General features: G+C 46.0%; 1 protein-coding gene across 2 annotated transcripts in view; it reads right to left on the reverse strand.

Moving 5' to 3' along the window:
• Positions 1-2,822, reverse strand: part of LOC137418256 (uncharacterized) — a 43,138-nt gene extending 40,316 nt beyond the window's left edge. The window contains exon 1 of one of the 2 annotated variants that reach the window (XM_068104279.2): positions 2,680-2,822. The gene's annotated coding sequence lies outside the window, so the exon portion shown is untranslated. The remainder of the gene's footprint in view (positions 1-2,679) is intronic. The other variant, XM_078770666.1, reaches the window with a different exon arrangement.
• Positions 2,823-8,908: the final 6,086 nt, after the last annotated feature.

Here is an 8,908-nt window from a genome sequence, read left to right on the forward strand (position 1 = left end):
TACCTTTCCTCTTTTGCTTGGAGCATTTCGCATCTCACCGCTCCTCTTGGTGCAGCCTCTTTGCTCATCTCCCAGGTCATCTCTTAAAGCAGTCCCTTACAGTCGCTTTTATCACCTCGGGCGAAATCAAGCCGCCGGCTCCGAGGGCACGCCTACCGGGTCGCTCACCACGGTGCTGATTGGCTGTTAGGGCTGGTTCACTCCTTCCCTCTTATGACGAGGTGGAGACACGCCTTTCTTCTCCGACTCAAAGCACATGGGCAATGGCGGCCTGCGGGATTGAAAACAACTCCCATCCTTTTGAAAGGAACTTTGGAGAGCAGAGATGTTTGGGGAAATTGGAAGGGCCTACGCTTATTTTGTTTGATACAATGCAAAGTCAATCTAGTGGGAAACACATATTTAGCCTACATGGAATAAGGAAATACACTATTTAAAAGATATATCGTGACCTGCGTGTAAGTTTCATGGAATTAACTAGGACGGCTGCGACCATTATTTACATTAACAGGGTGTTACCCTACTTTTGTAACGTTCACATTGTAACGTTTTCACATTCGTTACACTTCCTCCAAAATTGTTACACTTCTCAAAAACCGTTACACTTCTCAAATTCGTTACACACTTCTCAAAATCGTTACAATATATATATATACACACACACACACACACACACACACACACACACACACACACACACACACACACACACACACACACACACACACACACACACACACATATATATATATACACACACACATACACACACACATATACACACACATGTACACCGACACACATGCATACACATACACACACATATATATATATATGCACATATGCAGTATACACACACACACACACACACACACACACACACACACACACACACACACACACACACACACACACACACACACACACACACACACACACACACACACACACACACACACACACACATATACACACACACGTACACCTACACATGTCCCACGGCACATGTATATATCCCACATCCCACATGTATATACATGTTTAAAGTGTACGTGCCCCTCCCTCCTCCGATCTCCGTCCTCCCTCCTCCCTCCCACGCCCGGAAACGCCGGGTACTTCTGGTCGTAACTAATAAAATAAAAACGAGGAAATATCTCTCAGCAATTTCCCGTCTGTTAATTTATATATTTTACAAATGTGAATTACACGTCCATGCACACGTGAAATGAACACGTGAACCTTTACTTCCGGATAATAATGTTGAATGAAATAAGAACGAAGAAATATATGTCGGCATCATTGTTGACGTTTTTGTGACGACTGTCATCAAACGGAAAAGTAATATATCTTAACGGAAAAGAAAAAGCGAATTTTTAATATATGTCGACATTTTCCCCGACTTATTTTAGGCGGTGTATTTTCGTGTATCATCATGGCGCGATTTTCATAAATATATCTCGGCAATTTCCCATGCGTGCGTGAATGTTCTCAATTATTTCTGACACTGAGTCTAAAAGCATCGATAAAAATTAAATCAGATGGTGAATTCGATAAAATTGTGAGGGTGACTCAATGAATGGGCTTTATTTTACAGGCCTTTGAGAATTCATTTCGTTTTACAAACGGAAACTTTCATCGCATTTTGTTTCCGTTTTTTTTCAAACAAGTCTAAAACTATGTTAGCGACTGTTAAAAATGAAATGATATATCGAATTTGAGTTGAAATAAAACTGGGAGAGAGATCAAGACACCACGGGCCTACAAAACAGGCCTCAAAGCTATGCGAGTTAATAAAATGGTGGATATTTGTTTACAATTTACATGAAGCCTCTCCAAGAATGGGTGGAGCTATGGGTGGAGCTACTCTGCAAATGGACTAAGCCACACCCCCAGACAGACGGATCACCTACGCCTATTATAGCCGGCGAAGCCGGTGTTGTGAATAAACGCGTACGTATTATGTTGAAAACCAGATTATGCTGGATCCCTTGGCTTGAGAATTCCGAAGCTGTGACGCACCAAATCGCTCAATGGAGGCCACCATCTTGCGGATGCGGAAGTATGCATAACAAATTGAAAAACGTTCAATAGGAGTTTGATTCACCCGTCTTTGTTTGATTCACAATCTTATGCACCTCTAATTTGTAATTAAAATACTTTAAGACCAGCCTCGGCCCGCACAGGCATGGTTATCTTCAACGAAAATAGTCACCAAACACCGGAACCAATGAGATTCGAGCATTTCAAAAATTATTTCAAAAAAGCTTATTATGCATTTCGGAGGGCGAAAACAGCATCAAATATTCTAAAATTGACGAAGAATTATTTTTTAGAAATTTCACGGCCGGAAATATCCGAAGTCGAGACGGAATTCACCGAATTAATCAAGAAGGAAATTTTATCAATTTCAATCTCATCCAGAATACAAATGGTGTCATTTTGAATTCGGTACGGTACCTACTACACCTACCTACTACACCTACCTACTACCAACTACCTAACCTACTGATGCCATAGTGATGGGTAAAATAGTGGCAAGAGGCTTTAGCCTCGCCGGCTCATTGCGGCTTTGCAGTCAGGTACTACTACTAGCAATATAGATGAAGAATCACTTCAAATGATCGTTTTACACAATATCTTTCTCAGTATTAATAATAAAATGAGAATCTCCGAACAAACCTTTTCCTCAGAAGATCCGACCCGATCACTGTTTCAGCCGCTTGTGGAAAAGGAGCCAATGCTTGGAAAAGGCCACGGAGCCGATGTCAGTTCAAGCAAGACTTGTCCCACGTACAGTCCGGAAGTGACGCCGGAAGTGCGTCACCACTGTATTGCCAAGCATGCCATAATCACCCACTAGGCGGTGTATGTGTATCATACACATACATACAATGTATGTGTTGTGGTGTATTTGTTATGCAGCAAGGTTAATATCCCGTGACGTATACACATGCATCAATTATACTTGCATTGTACATTTTCATAATACATTTTATATTTGCATTATAACACATGTTTCATCGAATCCAATAATCTTGTGATTCCCTGTGAAATGATCAATGTAAAAGCATATCCGACAAAATGTGACGTAGCACTCAATTTGAGGTATAAATGATGAGATAATTAATTGATATTTCCCCCTTTTATATTTAAAATAATTCATTGATTTTCCCCGTTTTTATAATTTATTGATATAAAATAAATGTGTCACTCCCCACGATGCCCACGTGTACTTACATTCGTGTTTTGTTAAAAAGAATTCCTAAAACTTGTCCGACTTTTTACCAGGTAACGAACACGTTTTTAGCTCACCTGGACTATATTCTGGTAAATGTATCGATCGAGCAGTGTCCGTGAGTGAGAAAGTTAGTCAGTCAGTCAGTGAGTGAGTGAGTGAGTGTGGAATGTGGATGTATGTGAGTGTGTCAGTGGGTGAGTAAGTCAGTGTGAGTGTGTCAGTGGGTGAGTGAGTCAGTGTGAGTGTGTCAGTGGGTGAGTGAGTCAGTGTGAGTCAGTGAGTGAGTTGGTGAAAGTGAGACAGTCAGAGAGTGAGTCGGTGAGTGAGTCAATCAATGAGTATGTATGTGAGTAAGTCAGTCAGTGAGGAGTCAATGAGTCAGTGAGTGTGCATGTACGTGAGTGAGTCAGTTAGTGAATGTGCGTGTACATGAGTGAGTCAGTTAGTGAGTGTGTATGTACGTGAGTGAGTCGGTTCTTGAGTGAGCATGTACATGAGTGAGTCGGTTAGTGAGTGTGCATGTACGTGAGTGAGTCAGTTAGTGAGTGTGCATGTACATGAATGAGGCAGTTAGTGAGTGTGCATGTACGTGTGAGTCAGTTAGTGAGTGTGCATGTACGTGAGTGAGTCAGTTATTGAGTGTGCATGTACGTGAGTGAGTAGGTTAGTGAGTGTGCATGTACGTGAGTGAGTCGGTTGGTGAGTGTGCATGTACGTGAGTGAGTCAGTTAGTGAGTGTGCATGTACGTGAGTGAGTCAGTTAGTGAGTGTGTACGTACATGAGTGAGTCAGTTATTGAGTTGTCCATCAGACAATTTTTACGTTGACAATCAGTCAATTTCGTGTCCATCAGACCAACAGTTGCTGAGAAAATTAGTTTTAAAAATCAGACACGGCAGACGGCACACATACAGCACACGTACAGCACAAGGCACACTGACGATACAAGGCACAAGGCCAAAGTACGGCACACGGCACACGTCCTACACACGGAACAAAGCACACGGCACATGTATGGCACAAGGCACACGGCACACGTAGGCCAACTGCACAAGGCACACGGCACACATACGGCACAAAGCACACATACGGCAAAAGGCACACATACGGCACAAGGCACATATACGGCACAAGGCACACGTACAGCACAAGGCACATGGCACAAGGCACACGGCACGCATATGGCACACGGCACACGTACAGCACAAGGCACACGGCACACGTACTGCACAAGGCACACGGCACATGGCACACGTACGGCACAAGGCACACATACAGCACAAGGCACACGGCACACGTACTGCACAAGGCACATGTACAGCACAAGGCACATGTACAGCACAAGGCACATGGCACACGTACTGCACAAGGCACACGTACAGCACAAGGCACATGTAAGGCACAAGGCACACGGCACACGTGCAGTACAAGGCACACTGCACAGGTACAGCAATAGGCACACGGCACAGGTACAGCAAAAGGCACACGGCACATGTACTGCACAAGGCACACATACTGCACAAGGCACACACACTGCACAAGGCACATGGCACACATATTGCACACGGCACACGGCACGCGGCACGCGTACGGCACGCGTACGGCACAAGTCACACGGCACAAGGCACACGTGCGGCACAAGGCACACGGCACACGTGCGGCACAAGGCACACGGCAAACGTACGGCACAAGGCACACGGCACACGTACTGCACAAGGCACACGGCGCAAGGCACACGTACAGCACAAGGCACACGGCACACGTACTGCACACGGCACATGGCACACATACGGCACACGGCACACGTACGGCACAAGGCACACGTACTGCACACGGCACACATATGGCACAAGGCACACGGCACACATACTGCACAAGGCACATGTACTGCACAAGGCACACGTACTGCACAAGGCACACAGCACACGTACGGCACAAGGCACACGACACACTATGGCACAAGTCACACGGCACAAGGCACATGTACAGCACAAGGCACACGGCACACGTACTGCACACGGCACACGGCACACGTACGGCACAAGCCACACGGCACACGTACGGCACACGTATGGCACAAGCAACACGTACTGCACATGGCACACATATGGCACAAGGCACACGGCACACGTACTGCACAGGGCACACGTACTGCACAAGGCACACGGCACACATACGGCACAAGGCACACGACACACGTATGGCACAAGTCACACGTATGTCACAAGGCACATGGCGCACGTACAGCACAAGGCACACCACACGTACGGCACAAGGCACACGTACTGCACAATGCACACGGCACATGCACAGCACAAGACACACGGCACACGTACAGCACAAGGCACATAGTCCATGGGCCAGGATCCCAAATTTCCAGTATCGGTACCACCCGGGGGTGACTAATTCTCTTTGGTGTTTTTAACTTGCTATATGTCTCTAGTTTGCATTTTGATATGATAGCCCTTGCAGACTCACAGCTTTTAGAGTTTATCACTTCTTGTAATGGACATGCCCCATGGATGAAAGGCGCGAACACACACTTTACGACCATCCTTTATTCTCACACCACAATCTTTCTGTTAAGAATCAGTTCAGTCACAGACAAGCATAAAATACCACATAGGGATCATTTCGTACCAGTATCACGAATGTAGGCAGTCATTCTCGTACATAAAGGCAGATTTTGTAGATGAAGTGGGTTGTTTTCAAAAAAATTCGAACTTAAATTAACAAAATATTTATGCAAGTTGAACAAAATATTTATGTTTTTGTCAAGTCACACCCTGTGACAAATCAGACTCTAGGTTTCCTGTTTTAAGCAAGGTCTTTGATTCAGTAGAATCAACATACATCCATGACACTTTTTCTTTGGCTCTTAACATTATTAAATGAAGTACGGTTTCACGTTTCTGTTTGTGCATAATTATGCCACCAAGTTATTCATCATCACCGTCATCCATATCAGAGTCAGTTAAATCCACTTCTGGCTCTTCTCACTGGCTTGGTTGCTGCACGTTTGTAGTTTGCACATGTCTGTGCACTTCAGGCCATTGCTGAGGCAGTTACATGCTGGTAGTTTGCATGACCGCACACATTTGCAGGAGAGCAGCTGCAGCACAGCATCTGGTGCAGGCGAGCCATGCATCCACTCAACAGCCAGCTTCCCAAACCTCATCAGTTGTCCAACCACAGTCCTTTGGGCTTGGAACATAGGGCTGGCTCTGCAGACATCTCCTCCAGATGGCAGCTTGATAGTTTGCACGGTGAGCATGCATGAATAGACAGTCCTCACAAGGAGGGAGTTGACTTGACTCAACTTCTCCATGTCTGGCACAGAACAGTTGGTATAGAAGCTTGTTGACTTCAGATGTGCAGCTAGAAGGCATGTACATATGGCAGGTGATCTCCTGTAGCTTCTGGAACAGTTCTGCAGATACTTCCCATGAACGTCTAAGTTCCATGAAAGCTTCCTGGTAGGTCTTGTCAGACTTCACCTGCTTCAAGGTCATCATCTTCCCATGGCCAGCGAATGCACTGACTGTATCACAGCCGGTGAAGGCATGCATACCAATCAAGGCATCACAGACAGTACCTCCCAGTGCATGGCTTCGCTTGGTGATGTCCAGGAACCTTGTCCGGTTCTTTGTTCCACATTTCTGGTACATGGGACATGGGATGTTGCTGCTGACCCCCAGGCAGATAACCAAGACGTCTGTATCCTCAGCAGTGATGACAACAGACTTGTAGCCAGATTCTGCTGCATGAAGAGCATGGAGTAGTAGGCGAGTATCAGCTTCTTCCTGTGAGGATTTTAGCTCTGTGGCCTCTTCCCATTGTTCTTTGGTGATCTTGAAGCAAAGCTGCTCACAGGTAACATAGAGTACCTTGTCCTCGAGTTTCTCTCTCTGTCTTGGCCCCTTCCATTCCTCTACCAGAAACTTGATCAGGCTTGTTTTGTTTGAAGGACTGCTGAGCAGTTTCCTCCATTGCTGGATGTTGTGCCCAGGTGCACTGTTCCGGAATTGGATTCCAGTGCCTGCACCCCTGTTGGCTCTTTCTGTATCTTTAATGGACGTCTCCTTGTAAACGTCAAAGACAACATCGATGCGATGGCTCTTGGCACCTTCATGGAGAACACTTGACAAGGCTGATTCTGCCAGCTGTGAGAAGGTCTTGTCATTCCCTTTCAGTTTCTGGACCAGGCTCATCCCATCAATGACAGTTGCTGATGGCTCTGGGAGGAATTCTGCTGGAGAAACGTTCTTCTCCAACTCTCTCGCTAGGGCTGCTTTGTTGGTCTTACGGAGAGAGCCATCACCGTTGGTGAGAGCCCATGGCAAAGGCCCCAGGGGATGTGCCAAGACATCGCTCATGTGTAGCTTTCTGTTTTCCGCAACAAGGATCATCTGGCAAAACAGTTTCCTGTCAGCCTGTAGGACCACATCTTTGGCACGACCTTGGTTGCGTGGCTTCTTTCTGATGTCAGAGAACGTTTTCAGTTTCTTTCTCTTGGAGAGATTTGCACAGTCACACTCTCCAGTCAGCAGGGTATACAGGAATTCCTTGACCAATTCAGGAATGACACTCTGCTCTGTATTGGGTGGCCATGCTTGACTGACGTCTTGCTTCTTGATCTGATTCTCAGCTGCATTGCTGCTTTGGTTAAGACGTCTCCAGAGCTGGCAGTCCTTGCTTCTTGCAGATCCTTCTTCATGTTGTGGGCTTGTTTGGCAAGATCATCCATGGAAAGGCTGTCTGGATAGAGGAGAATCTTTCCTTTCTCATCAGAGACAAAGTGGAGTGATCCTCCCAGCTCACTTTCCAGCTTACGACGAACATGTTTCTTCAGGGAGGGTTTCATTTGGGTGATGCCATGTGCATTCATGGATCTCTCTAGCCTACCTGTGAGGTCTGTCATAGGCAGTATTTCAGGATTGGGAAAGAATTCATTCCTGATATACAAGAAGAGTTCCTCATACTCTGCATCCTCTCTTTGTTCATTCTCCTCACCTGCACCAGAGCTGGCAGAAGACTCGTCTTTTGTGTACAGTTTGTAGCATGACTTGTGGTAATGTCCCTCTGCAGCAACAAGGTCTCTGCTCAGTAAGGCAAGGATTCTTGGATCCAGTTTTTTCGTTGCTGCGTTGCGAACCCTGGCATCTGCACGTAACTCAACACACTGGATGAGGGGTTCCCTTGTATTGTGTCCTTTTAGGTATCTGCTCGACTTGTTGCAGAAAATGCAGATTTTATCATACACTCTTGATGTACCTGGCACATCCCTAGCTGATCTTCTTGAACTGACCTCTCCAGGTTCATCTTTGGGGTCTTTGGAAAGGAGAGAGTCAAGAGACTTCTTCATGGTGAAAATGCTACGGCATTTGCGATGATACTGCAATTGTGGTATTTGTCCTTCTTCAATGCCTTTGGCTATATCCAGAAGTGGAGCAGGCTGTCTGATCTCTGCAGGCCTGAGCAAAGTGTTCCATGTGTCCAGATCTTGTGGTGACACCAGGGAGTCAGAGTCTTCATTAGAGCAATGAATGATACAGTCAGTGCATGCTCGCTTCCTTGGCAGGGTGGCACCTTCATCTCTACTTGGTGGATCCATCATGTACACCTCAGGACGTCAGCACACTACAGTAGACACCTGCAATGTACAAGCAG

Source organism: Myxine glutinosa, chromosome 1 (assembly GCF_964187855.1).
Source record: "Myxine glutinosa chromosome 1, kmMyxGlut1.1, whole genome shotgun sequence".
Classification (NCBI taxonomy): domain Eukaryota; kingdom Metazoa; phylum Chordata; class Myxini; order Myxiniformes; family Myxinidae; genus Myxine; species Myxine glutinosa.